The sequence below is a fragment of the Hemiscyllium ocellatum genome, chromosome 11, assembly GCF_020745735.1.
Source record: "Hemiscyllium ocellatum isolate sHemOce1 chromosome 11, sHemOce1.pat.X.cur, whole genome shotgun sequence".
NCBI lineage: Eukaryota > Metazoa > Chordata > Chondrichthyes > Orectolobiformes > Hemiscylliidae > Hemiscyllium > Hemiscyllium ocellatum.
Window position 1 is genome coordinate 17,334,828 of NC_083411.1, and position 14,988 is coordinate 17,349,815.

Consider the following 14,988-nt stretch of genomic DNA (forward strand, 5'->3'; position numbering starts at 1 on the left):
ACAGACTCTCTCATTGCTTCAGGTTCACAGCTAAATTGCTCAATTTCTGCAGGAACGTAAGTTACTGGATTGCTTGACAAAATGACTAGTAAGTGCTCTCAGCAGAACTGAAATTGGAAAATTTCATTCTGTTTATAGTAACTTTTCATTGCAACAGGTTTGTCTGCGAGTTTCCATGAGTGTTCAACCTGTTTACTGACAAACAATTGGAGTTCAATGTTTACCAAGACGTTCTGGCTTTCTATACAAATGACTGTAAATACTAAAATATGAGAAGAGGCAAAGTTGACCATCAAGATCCTTCTACCTAGATAATGTCTAACCATGTATGTCATTAACCCAAATCCCTGCAATATGTGAATGATTATCCAATATGGACAATTATATTGATTAATTCCTGTGCCTCAGATAAACCAGCTGCCAAAGTAAGAAGATATACACGTGTAAATTGTGTGCAAGTTTAGATTAAATTATGTAGGCTCTTCTGCAGTTCCAATAATTCGGGAATCCAAGATAAAAGACCATTACAAATCCCAAGGAAGATCTGATCAGGGGTTTAAAATGAGTATCCATTATGAACACAAATAATAGGAGACAGATTAGGTCATTCATTGAGATCCTGGCTGCTCTGATTTTGGCCTTAAATTCACTTTCTTGCCTGACTCCCATAACCATTGACTCCATTGCCAATCAACTATCTGTCCAACTCAGCTTTGAGTATACTCAATGATCCACAGATCATTGGGAAAGAGAATTTACCAATCCTCTGAGAAAAGAAATTCTGCCTTGAAAATTCTTTTTTAGCTTCTACTTATAAACAAAATGATTTAAAAAAAGGAAAAGATATGAATGTCAAACACTGAGCACTCAATTCACAAGCTTTGAATTAGTTGTAAATTATATTTTAATTTGAAACTCAAGTAAACTATTTCTCAAATAGACAATATCTTCAATTGTTCATAATGCAAGATTTATACTTAATGTATTGTAGTGCAAGAAAATTGACTCTGATTAGTAATTACACAGATTAATTCAGTTATCCCCTCTAATTTATTTCAAAGAAACTTTCTTTTTAACTGGTTACTATATAAATGAATTCAGATATGATATTAAAATTATTCTCATTACCTGCTGAAGTAAAACAACTTTGGTTTTACTCCTAGAAAAGAATGAAGCTCTTTGAGAGTTCCATCCAAGATTCTTTCCCAACCAGCCATACCTAAAACAGACCATCCATCATCTATTTAATTGCTGTTTTTGGACCTTGCCATGTAGAAAATATCTGCCACATTTATTGACAAAACTGTGACAGCAATTCAAAATTAATCCAATGATCATAAAATTTTAAACACACAAGATAAAGTTAAATGCGTGTTCATTCACTGATGTACAAACACCTGATAAGATTTTGCAGTACAGACATCCCATCCACAAGAGGGAGACATGGAATATTCTCCCAAGTCTAAGAGTTTCAAATAGGTGAACATATTTTTTATTTAATTTTATTTCAACAATGACACTTCAAACTTCTTCAGCATTTTGGGTTGTAAAATATATAAACGTAACATTTTGTCTGATCAAGGATTCTTTCACAATGAACTTTCCTTCTGTTATGAAAATTCAGTTTATTTTTAAAATGATTTTATCCACATGGTCAGCTTCTCCATATATATTTAAAACTTAGTTTTGCAATCAGATTTCATAATCTAAGTGAGGAAATACTAAATTGTGTGGATGGGAGCCAGATATTAAAAAGATGCATGGATACAGAGTTAGAGTCATGGAGTCACAGATGTACAGCACAGAAAGAGTCCCTTTGGTCCAACCCGTCCACGCCGACCAGATATCCCAACCCAATCTAATCCCACCTGCCAGCACCCAACCCATACCCCTCCAACCTTTCCTATTCATGTACCCATTCAGATGCCTTTTAAATGCTGTAATTGTACCAGCCTCCACCACATTCCCTGGCAGCTCATTCCATACACGTACTATCCTCTGCGTGAAAAAGTTGTCCCTTAGGTCTCTTTTATATCTTTCCCCTCTCAGCCTAAACCTATGTCCACTAGTTCTGGACTTCCCCACTCAGGGAAAAGACCTTGTCTATTTTTCCTATCCATTCCCCTCATGATTTTATAAACCTCTATAAAGGTCACCACTCAGCCTTCGATGCTCCAGGGAAAACAGTCCCAGCCTATTCAACCTCTCCCTATAGTTCAAATCCTCCAACCCTGGCAACATCCTTGTAAATCTTTTCTGAACCTTTTCAAGTTTCACAACACCTTTCCGATAGGAAGGAGACCAGAATTGCATACAATATTCCAACAGAGCCTAACCAATGTCCTGTACAGCTCCAACATGACCTCCCAACTCCTGCACTCAATACTCTGACCAATAAAGAAACATACCAAATGCCTTCTTCACTATCCTATCTACCTGTAACTTCACTTTCAAGGAGCTATGAGCCTGCACTCCAAGATCTCTTTGTTCAGCAACACCCCCTAGGACCTTACCATTAAGGTGTATACGTCCTGCTAAGATTTGCTTTCCCAAAATGCAGCACCTCACATTTTTTTTTTATAGATATTTTTATTGGGAATTTAACATTTTGACAAATTTACAAAAATAAGCAGAATTTTCAAGCACAAACATTAATATAAAAATAGATCTTAAATATATAATCATCAAAATTCAACTAATCCACAATCATCCAGAGTGTATAGTTGAGTCGCTTACATCCTTCAAATAAGAGAAAATGTTCTCTAATACACTCATAACAGTATGATAAAAAGGAAGTTATTTCCAAACAATAAGAACAAAAAAAAAATTAAACATGTTTGAATGGAGATCTTCCCCCTTGTTCTCAGGGGGCCTTACTACCTTTCCAACGTTCCACCATATCCTCTCCCAAACAGTGTCCCACCCTCAACCCGAGCGCTCCTTAATAGGATTTAGATATAATACCGAGCTAGAGTTAACAGTGAGCGCTGCACCCCCACCCCTCCCCACCCATACCTGAGTATATCTGCTAGCATCAATGCCACGTACAAACACACATAACTATAAAATTACAACTCCAACAGATTACAGTTAAGTATAATAACATAGCAAGGAAGACAACCCCGCTCCCAGAGGCAAAAGTAAAGTAGAATAAAGTATCCACTTCTCCCCACGGAGTGTGGGAGAGGCAAGCCAACATAAATTGTCTCTTACGATTTATTTAACAGAGTCTAAAAGTTTCTTGGCCTCTTCCGATGATCTAAAATTATACTCGGATCCTTCGTGGGTAAAGCATAACGTCGCTGGGTAGCGTAAGGTGTATTGAATATCTAAGTCCCTTAAACATTTCTTCACCTCATCAAACGCCTTCCTTCTTCATGCCAAAGCCGGGGAGAAGTCCTGAAATAACATAATCTTGGATCCTTCATGAATCATAGCTTTAGGATCCTTTCCAAGCTTTCTGGAGGCATCCAGGAGTATCTGCCTCTCCCTATAACTCTGCAGCCGGAACAGGACCGGGCGTGGGCGCTGGTTTGGGCCAGATCCGCGTACTGCGACCCGGTAGGCCCACTCCACCCTTACCCGGTCAGTTTCAGCCCCCAGGTTTAAAAGCTGGGGCAGCCATCGCTCCAGAAATACTACTAACTGTTCTTTCCCTTCTTGTTCTTGAAGGCCCAGCAATCGAATATTCTTTCTCCGATTTCTGTTGTCAATATCATCCATGTAGATTTCAAAGGCCCTGATTCTCTGCTCGAGGGTTCGCACCTGTTCTGCAGCTGTTTGAGCTGCAGCCTCGGAGGTCATGGCCTTTAGCTCCGCCCCCTCCACTCGGCCCTGCAATTCTCCCATAGAGTGATTCTGTTTCTGCAGCTTTTCTTCGAATGCATTCCATCTCTGTCTGGATTCTGCGATGAAATTGACGAGTGTCGATTCCAATCTAGCAATCATCTCTACAAGGCCTGTTTTTACATCAGCTGCAGCCGGAGGAGAGGAGGGTGGGGGAGGGGTCTTTGTTTTCTGAGAGCTGCGGGGTCCCTTTGATTTACTCATTATCCACTCAGTATTAGACTATTTAAATATAATATTCAGCAGCTAATTAAGATTAAAGAATTTTTTTGGGTGGTTTGGCAAGTGTGGTGGGGGCAGGAAACCCACTTTTCCCAGGTTTTGGGAAGGGCTCTGTAGACTCAGACTTGCTGAGTCGCCGCCATCTTGGATCTCAGCACCTCACATTTATCTAAATTAAACTCCATCTTCCACTTCTCAGCCCATCAGATCAAGATCCCGTTGTAATCGGAGGTAACCTTCTTCGCTGTCCACTATACTTCCAATTTTGGTGTCATCTGCAAACTTACTAACTATACCTCTTATGCTCACAACCAAATCATTTATATAAATGATGAAAAGTAGTGGTCCCAGCACCGATCCTTGTGGCACTCCACTGGTCATAGCGTCCAGTCTGAAAAACAAGCTTCCACCACCACCCTCTGTCTTCTACCTTTGAGCCAGTTCTGTATCCAAATGGCTTGTCAGGCACACTGGTCTGTAGTTCCCTGGCTTGTTGGTACCACACTTCTTAAACAGTGGCAACCACGTTAGCCAACCTCCAGTCTTCCAGCACCCCATCTGTGATGATCGATGATACAAATATCTCAAGGGCCCAGCAATCACTTCTCTAGCTTCCCACAGAGTTCTAGGGTACATCTGATCAGGTCCTGGGGATTTATCCACTTTTATGTGTTTCAAGATATCCAGCACTTCCTCCTTTGTAATATGGACATTTTTCAAAATGTCACCATCTATTTCCCTACATTCTATATCTTCCATGTCCTTTTTCACAGTAAACACTGATGCAAAATACTCATTTAATATCTCCCTCGTCTCCTGTGGCTCCACACAAAGGCTGCCTTGCTGATCTTTGAGGGGCCCTATTTTCTCTCATTATACTTTTGTCCTTCATTTGTAAAAACCTTTTGGATTCTCCTTAACTCAATTTGCCAAAGCTATCTCATATCCCCCTTTTGCTCTCCTGATTTCCCTCTTAAGTATACTCCTACTGCTTTTATACTCTTTATACCTGACATATGCATCCTTCTTTTTCTTAAGCAAACCCTCAATTTCTTTAGTTATCCCTACACCTGCCAACCTTTCCTTTCACCCTAACAGGAATATACTGTCTCGGGACTCATTTCTGAAGGCTTCCTACTTTCCAGCCAACACTTACGAATAACAAAGTTTTCAGGAGTCTTTTTATTATCATCCATTCACAGGAAGAGAGTATATCACTGTCCAGATCTGCATTTACTACCCATCCCTAATTGCCCAGAGGGTAGTTAAAAGGCTGTGGTTCTGGAGCCACATGAAGATCAGACTGGGTAAGGATAGCAGTTTCCTTTTCTAAAGGACGTGAACCAGATGGGTTTTTAACCCCCAACAATCAACAATGGCTTTATCATCATCGTTCGGCTCTTAATTTCAGATTTTTATTGAATTTAAATTCCATCACCTGTAATGATGTGATTAAGAACCTAGAACATTACATGTGTCTGGATTAATGGTCTAACAATATCATTAAGGCCATTGTTTCCCCTTGTGTTCAATATGGTGAACAAAGAAATTATGTACTTGGGATTTGAAAAAGAAACATTGAGAAAACATTTGAATTTATACGTTGGGCCATGGAAGTGACGTCCTTGGCAAAGGACTTTAACTCAAAATTTACACATTGGCTTGCTCCAAATATAAGAACAAGTGAATTATCAAATGACCTGCAGAGGGCATATGGACTCAGAAAAATGTATGGCGTGAAGGTCAGCCACTGGACCCATGAATCTTAGCATCCAAGCTCATCATTTATACCTTGGAACTCAGCTGGTAAATAATCTTCTTTATAAAAAAAGACCTGTGGATGAAGATATTGCCATAAAATAATCAAACACAAAGAGCAGAGGAGTTATCTCCTGTGTTCTTGGTCAATAATTTCTTAGTTAACCACAAAAACTAAATCATCAAATCATTGCCATTCTGCCTGAGATAATTTAGCTGCTGCGTTCTAACATTGATTACACTTCAAAAACTACTTAATTGACTATAAAGTGTTTTGAGTTGTTCAGAGGTTGCACATGCAAGCATATTGTATTACTGCAACATTGTTATTTGGAAAACAGATGTGGTTGCTTTTTTAATTGAACATGAAAATGTGAATAAGCATAGCCGTTTCTGACACAAAATATATGGAGCACTTTAAATACAACAACCATCAACTTTTGAATGATTATCATTTTTTTCACACATCAGCAACTGTCCCTATTAAATATGTATGTTTTAATTGGTGGAACTGATTTAAATGAGGCAGAATTTAACAAGCTGCAATTACGCCACATTTAATACAATAAAACATACAAAAGCATTTCACAGAGGCATAATAAAATAATACTAGACATTAGATCCAATGATCATAATGGTGGCCAAAGTGGTAGGTTTTAAGGAATGCCTTAAAGGAGGAATGCAAGGAAGATGTGGAGAGAAATTTAGAGAGAGAGTTCCTGAATTTAGGCAGCTGTGGGAGGGATTAAGGTCAGAGCAGATGCCTTTCAGAATTGTGGGCTTGGTGTAGAAGATTGTTCACAGCCTTGGTGTTCTATCTGATTCAGCCACAAGACAATTTGAAGGGAAGGTATCTACACCTCAAGGGTGAAGTTTGCCGCATGCACCAAAGAGAATGGGTGGCACAGTGGCTCAAAGGTTAGCAATGCTGCCTCACAACGGCAGGGACTGATGTTCAATTCAACCCCTGGGCGACTGTGTGGAGTTTGCACTTTCATCACGGGTTTCTTATGGGTGCTCTGTATTTTTCACCACAGTCCAAAGATAGGCAGGTTAGGTGGACTAGCTATGCTACATTGCCCATTATGTCCAGGGATAGGTGGGTTAGCCACAGGAATGCAAGGTTACAGGGATAAGGTAGGTGTGGAGTCAATGGGCCAAATGGCCTGCTTCCACATTATAAGGATTGTACATTACTCAATATTTAATTGAAGGAAACGTCTGCCCATCCAAACTAGATGTTGGACTAACATCTATTTAGGGACAGTGAAAGGGTCAAGAGAGTTGGACATTAGCATTGTTCACGTGAAAATTGACAAGTGTTTTTGGGAAGATCCCATTAACTAGCAGCACATAGATGAAAAGCAAGAGGGGTCCAAAGATAGATTCGTGGAGGACATCAGGAGCAATTGTGTGACAGCAGAAAGAAAAGCCATTGCAAGCAATCCTCTAGCTATGATTAAATGGATAAGAATAGAACCATGGGAATGTAGCTCTACACCCAGCTAGACCAACAAGGATGAAATAATGGAGAAGGATGGTGTGCTCAACCATATCAAACACGCCTGAAAGATCAATAAGGATGAGCAGAGAATAATTTACCTTTGTCACACTCACAAAGGATTTCATTGTGATTTCAACAAGAATCTTTTTGGTACCATTGCAGGGGTGAAACCTGATGAGAGGGATTCTGACACTCAGTTCCAGAAAAGCAAAACTTTGGTAAGGTAGAGATTGAGAAAGTAGCACAAACACGCAGTTGGATAAGTTAAATTATATGGACAGCTTTAATCAATTTGACTTGTATTCTAACTCACTCAAGGTTTAGCAATGATCTAATTGAAGTAGTACCCCTACTCATGACAGGTATTTAATGTGCAAAGAATTGTAACCTGTACATAACGGTCAGTATAACAGTATTAAAGAAAAAAGAATCAGAATGAAGAACAAGCAAGCAGAAATGATTCCTTTATAAATTCAGTGCTTACAAGCAAGGGATATTCAGAACAATCTTAAAATAAGATCAGGCCACTTAGGAGGAGTAGTGGATGGTTGGAACAGACTCCCACAAAAGATAGTAGAAGACGGAGTAAATTTAAATTTTCAAGACTGAGACTGATCAAATTATCCTTTTGGATATTAATATCAAGGGATTTGAAATAAATTAACTTGACCCATAAATCAGCTAGTCAAACTGAATGAAGAAAACGTCTTGGAGTAGACAATGGTCTAAATACTGATCTTAGGCAGCATCTTATATTTAAGAAATTACATTCAGCTTGAGACAAGCAGGAAACTCTGGCATTAATTCAATGCAGCTTTGCAATTCCCTTGTGACATACGAATATTTTCATCATAAATATAGCATTTGAATTATCAGTTTTTGTTAACAGGTTTTGCAACATCATAAACCATGGCATTCCAAAGTGATCAGTAGCTCCAAAGGAACATATTCTTAAGATGAAGATGGTTTTTGGTGCGCTTGTCTTCATTGGTCAGAACATTGAGTATAGGTGTTGGGATGTCATATTGTGGCTGTACAGGATATTGATAAGGCTACTTTTGAAATACTGTGTTCAATTCCGATGCCCTTCTAAAGGAAGGATTTGTTAAACTTGAGAGGGTACAGAAAAGATTTACAAGGACATTACTCTGATTAGAGGATTTGAACTATAGGGAGAGGCTGAATGGGCTGGGGCTATTTTCCCCGGAGCGTCAGAGACCGAGGCATGACCTCAGAGATTTACAAAATCATGAACAGTATTGATAAGGTAAATAGCCAAGGTATTTTTTCCTGGAGTGGGATTCAAAATTAGATGATATATGTTTAAGGTGAGAGGGAAAAGATTTAAGAAAGGACCTGAGAGGTAACTTTTTCCTGGAGAGGGTACTGTGTGTATGGAATGAGTTATCAGAGGAAGTGGTGGAGGCTGGTACAATTACAATATTTAAAAGGCATCTGGGTGGGTATATGAATAAGAACATTTACAGGGATAAGGGCCAAATGCTGGCAAATGAGACTACGTCAGATTGGGATGTCTGATCAGCGTGGATGAGTTGGACCAAAGGGTCTATTTCCACGCTGCATGACTCTATTTCTTAAATTGAAATTCCTATTGTAATCATTTCCACGTTCCCTCAACTGCTTTTCCAAAAATAAGAATTTGAATCCATCTCATTTTCCTATAGCAGTTTGTATTTCTTGGAAGCTTCATTTTCACTAACAACTTTGAACTAAATTCCATCACCTTCTACGTTCAGCTGTCTATCATGTTTTCCTATTCAGTCTTGGTTCCAACTACAATCTAATGCCAGCTGCATTACCAATGTTTAGTTGCTCCTACACAGGGCCATCCACGGAATTTGCATTAATTGGCACAAAATCATGAGTACTAGTTGGTCTTTGGAATGAAAAAACATTGTCCCAGTTGCTTCCAAACATGTATAACACAGGCAGGTGAGTAAAGTTCCTTTTACTCTGCTCCATTATTGCAACTTACCTCAACTGAATCAGTGCGAAATTTCCAGTTCACATTCTGGCCTGATAGACTGAGGACAGCTTTATGGTGTGAAGCCCCTCTGACAAGACAGCATGAGACTGCCCAAACTCTTCTCAGGTAGTGTCATCAGACCTGTATGTGGATACTATTTCAATAACAACTTACATGTATTTAACACATTTAATAGAATAAAATGACTCAAGGAAATTCTTGATCATGATGAGACAAAATTAGGCATTGAGACACATAAAAGGATATTAGGAGCAAAGATTGATAAGAGGTTAGGTTTTAATCATAGAGTCATAGAGATGTACAGCACAGAAACAGACCATTCAGTCCAACCTGTCCATGCCAACCAGATATCCCAACCCAATCTAGTCCCACCTGACATAACCCGGCCCATATCCCTCCAAACCCTTCCTCTTCACATACCCACCCTTTTAAATGTTGCAATTGTACTAGTCTCCACCGCTTCCTCTGGCAGCTCATTCCATACACGTACCACTCTGAGTGAAAAAATGCCTCTTTTATATTCTTCCCCTCGAACCCTCTACTTCTGGACTCCCTTACCCCAGGGAAAAGACTTTGTCTGTTTATCCTATCCATGCCCCTCATAATTTTATAATCCTCTATAAGGTCACACCTCAGCCTCTGATGCTCCAGGGAAAACAGCCCTGTTTTAAAGGAGAAAAGAAGCAGCAGTCCAGCGATATTTAAGGAATAATTCCAGATCTTAAGACCTAGACAGCTGAAGTCTGGATCATCAAAACTGGGATTTAAAACTGGGAATGCTCCAAAAATCCAGAATTTAAAGTGCATGTAGATCTAGTAGGGTTAATGGGGCTGCACGAAGTGAGAGATTTTGAGAAATTTGAAAACAAACAAAATTTTACATTAAACAACTGGTTGACTGGAAACTCTATAGATTAGGCAGCAAAGGCATGGATGGGAGAACGGTTTGATGAGATTAGGAGTTATTTGTAGAAGTTTTTGTTTTGTCTTCCCGAATGATCCTTGAATAGTGGTCAGTTATATTGTCATTGAGACCACAGCCGATAAATAACGGAGGTCTATACAGCATAGAAAAAAAGCCCTTCAGCCCTTTGAGTCAGTGTCAGTTTAAAAAAATTCCTTCTAACTATTCTAAACCCTTTTTCCAGTGTCTGGCCCATAGCCTTTCATGTCTTGGTATCACAAGCCCATATCTAAATACTTCTTAAATGTTATGAGGGTTTCTTCCTTCACCAACTTACAGGCAGTAGCTTTAGATGATCTAGGCAGATCCAATTGGTTAAACCGTTGTTCACCGAAGCTGTTTAATCTGCATCCTGGTGCATAAGAAAATAGATGTGTGGTATACCCTGGGAAATAATTAAGGGAAAAAAAACTATCAACAGCTCTCGTGGGGTCAAGGGAAAAACTGGTGCAGAGAATGTGACCATCAATAGCTGCTGAATTAAAGGCAAAAGGCAGCACAGTGAGAACTTGATTGGTAAATTTACTTACAGTAGAATTTTGTTTCCCCAAGTAGTGGCGTTGGACCACTTGAAGAGCATGGAGGTGGATCATTCCCCAGAACCCAACGATATCTACCCCAGATTACAGAGAGATGCAAGCGAGGGGCTTGACCAAGATCTTTGTTACCTTGCTAGCCACTAGAAAGATCCTGGTGGACCGGCAAGTAGCTAATATTGTTCCTCTATTTAAGGGAAATAGGAACAATCCAAGAAACCATAGACTGGTGAGTCTCTCTTCAGTGATTGGGATGGTATTGGAGACAATTCTTAGGGATAGGATTTATGCAAGTTGGAAACGCATGGCCTAATTAGGGTCAGTCAACATGGCTTTGTGCAGGACACGTAGAGTCTTACTTACTTGACTTAAGTTTTCAAGTTGGTGACAATTGATGAGGATAGAGCAATGGATGTTGTTTACATAGACTTTAGTAAGGCTTTCGACAAGATCCCTCACTGTAGGCTCATCCAGAAGATTAAGATGCATGGGATCCACAGTGACTTGGCCACATGGATTCAGAATTGGCTTGCCCAAAGAAGACAGAGGGTAGTGGTGTAAGAGTGTTTTTCAGACTACAGGTCCATGACTAATGATGCTCCACAGGGACCTCTTGTGTTTGTGATATATGTAAATGACTTAGATGAAAATGTAGATGGGTGGGTTAGTAAGTTTGCAGAACATACAAAGATCAGTGGAGTTGTAGATAGTGTAGAAGGCTGTCAAAGGATACAGCAGGATTAGATCAGTTGCAGATACTGTGGAGAAAAGGCAAATGGACTTCAATCTGGTTAAGTGCGAGGTGCTGCACTTTGGGAGATCAAATGTGAAGGAAGAGTATACAGTTAATGGCAGGACCCTGAACAGCACTGATGTACAGAAGGACCTTGGGATTCAAGTCATAGCTCCCTGAAAGTGGCCACGCAAGTAGGTAAGGTGGTATTGAATGCATATGGCATTTATTGGTCTGGAACTGAGTACAAGAGTCAGCATGTTATGTTGCAGTTTTATAAGACTTTAGTTAAGCCACACTTAAGAGTACTGTATTCAATTCTGTTCACCACATTATAGGAAGGACATGGAGAGGATGCAAAAGAGGTTTACCAGAACGTTGCCTGGATTAGAGGGTATGAGCTAGAAGGAGAGGCCAGAAAAACTCAGGTTTTTTGTTCTGGAGCAGCAGAGGCTGAGGGGAGACTTGATCGAAGTCCAAACAATTATGAGATGCAAAGATTAGGCTGACGGTCAGAATCATTTTCCCAAAAGTTTAAATGTCTAATACTAGGGGCATGTATTTAAGTAGGCGAAAGGGAGGGCTGCAGATACTGGAAATTAAGAGTCGAGAGTGTGGTGTTGGAAAAACACAACAGGTCAGGCAGCATCCGAGGAGCAGGAGCATCTATGTTTCAGGCAAAAGCCCTTCATCAGGAATGAGCCTCATTCCTGATGAAGGGCTTTTGTCCAAAACATCGATCCGCCTGCTCCTCAGATGCTGCCTGACCTGCTGTGCTTTTTCAGCACCACACTCTCGACACATGTATTTAAGTGGTGAGGGGGGAAAGTTCAAAGGAGACATGAGGAGCAAGTGTGCACTGCTACAGGTGCTTGTTGAGGCAGCAACGTTTAGGGCATTTAAGGGACTTTTAGATAAGCACATGAATATGCAAGGAATGGAAAGATACAGATCAAGGGCATGCAGAAGGGATTAGTTTTATTTGACTTAATGTTCAACACATCTTCATGGCCGTAGGGCCTGTTCCTGTGCTGTAATGCTCTAAACACAAAAGAGGCTTGGGAAGGGGAATGAGAATAGAGAATGATACAATAAAATGATTCTAGATCATCTTATCAGTGATAAAAACAAAAAGGGAAACAAATGACATGTCCATACATGAGTTTCCTTTATTCATTCACAGGATAAGTACTAATTTGTTGTTCATACCTAATTGCTGCAGAGGTCAGTTACGTTCTTGGACCACTATAATCCACGTGCTGTTGACCTAGCACTATGTAAGGAAAAGCATTGTAGTTTACAAGTCAGGATGGTGTATGGCTTAGAAGGAAACTTGTAGCTGATTGTATTCCCATGTCTGCTAAGCTTGTCCTTCTAGTTGGGAACTATTGTATGTTTTGTAGGTGTTATCAAAGTTTGGAAGGGGAGAGATTTCATAAGGAAGAGGACAAAACTTCAGAGGGAATAAGAGTGGAGATGGAGGCTGGAATTATAGGAAAAGACTACACTCTGCAGGGGCAGAGAAGACACCTTCATTAGGAATTGGAGTGACATTTGGATGTGAGAGAGGAACTTTAAATGAAAGGTATGAAGTGAGATACTTCAAGAAATTGCTAGAACAACAAAGGGACAAACTAAGTTAAAATTTAGATACTGGACTACACCATCACCTCTATTTCCCCCACTACTGACAGCAAAAATACCAAACACAGTTTACTGTTCAATCTCCTAACGTTACATTATCAAAGAAATACAAAAAAGTTAAATTGACCACCAGGGACAAATTATAGCATGGAACATAAATAATGAAGAGGAACTCAGATTCCAAACTTCCTGAGAATAATCTGTTGAATATAATTAACAAGTTCAGTCAGAAGTGCTTGTGGCAAGCGAGTTTGCATGGTTGATTTCTTTCTATCACAACTGTGAAAACCAAACTTACAACTGTAGACATGCATACATGAAGCTCTGCAATAGTCGTTCACAGTGAGGAAGGAGTAGGATTTTTAAAAGTTGCTTATGTTAATTGTCTTTTAGAATTTGAATGTTAGGAGAAAAGCAGATCAGCCCATAAACAAAACTTGAATAATACCAGTTAAGAGCTCTCAAAACTCCAAGGCTGGAGGTAACTGAGCTAAGGAAGGGCAAGACCACCTGGAACCTAATCTAATGAATTGATTTGAACCTTAAAGGCATATCAACTGATTAAACCAACTCATATGGCAGAAATATTTCAGCTTTTGTCTTGAGCTAGGTATAAAATCTGGAAGGAAATCTTTATTCCTCTCTCTCTAGCCCAAGGGAAACCAAATGCTCACTTTGAATGAACACATGTAAATGATCACAAACTTAGTATCAGAAATAATGCAGCAATTAATCTCAGCACTTCTCAGCTTGGTCTGGTGGAGAGGAATGGATCATAGTCCCCATTTGCCCCATACTTCGAATATCCCTCAGTGTGAAAGAGTCTGCTGACAGACATGGTGCAGTCTTGTTCATGAACAGTATTACGGCAGCCAGAATCTTTGGAACCAGTCAGTTTTAATAACCTGTGTATTACCTGAAGAATTAGCAAATAAACATTACCCATTAACCACTCAAGCTAAAAAGCCCTACCTTCAAATTACTGGACAGAATTAAATTAGCTAAGAAGCTGCTGGATCATTACAAATGACCTCAGTCCAAATGGATCAAGAGATGTTGGTAAGAGGGGGTGGGAAATAGTAACTGGGTGATCATATTACTCGCTGGAAACTGCATGGCTGCTTACATCTGCCAAGAACAGGATTGGACTTGTTTGCCCTGCTCTTCAAATACATTGCTGATACTCACTGGTTCACACAAAATGGCTGGAGGAGATGCCAAAGGGCTGCTGGTACCTTGGGATCCAAAACCCAAGAGTAAACACCTTAAGCGTCATCTAGAAAGAAGGGGGAAAACAGGGGAGAAAAAAAAAATAGTACATACCCAGCATGAGTATCTCAAACAGCAGCGATTCAGTTTGCTTTTTTTTAAATCAAAAATTAAAACACCTTTACATAGTATCTCCAAGGTTTATCACAAATACAGTTTATGAACATCTCTTATGCATTCACACAACGTGAGCATCACTGGCAAGGCTAGTATCAAGTAACCGTCCTTAATTATCCTCAAGGAAATCATGGTGAGACACCTTAAATCACTGCAGTACATAGGAATATTTTCTCACAATACTATTAGGTAAGGAGATTTAGTACTTTGACCAAATAAAGAACAGTAATACATTTCCAAATCAGACTGTTGTATAATTCAAGGCACACTTGAAGATGGTGGTGTTCACACATCCTTGCTGCCTTTTTAAATGGTAGAGCTCATCAGTTTAGAATGTGCTGTTGAAGAAGACAACGGGTTTTTGCCGCAGTGCATCTTGTACCAACC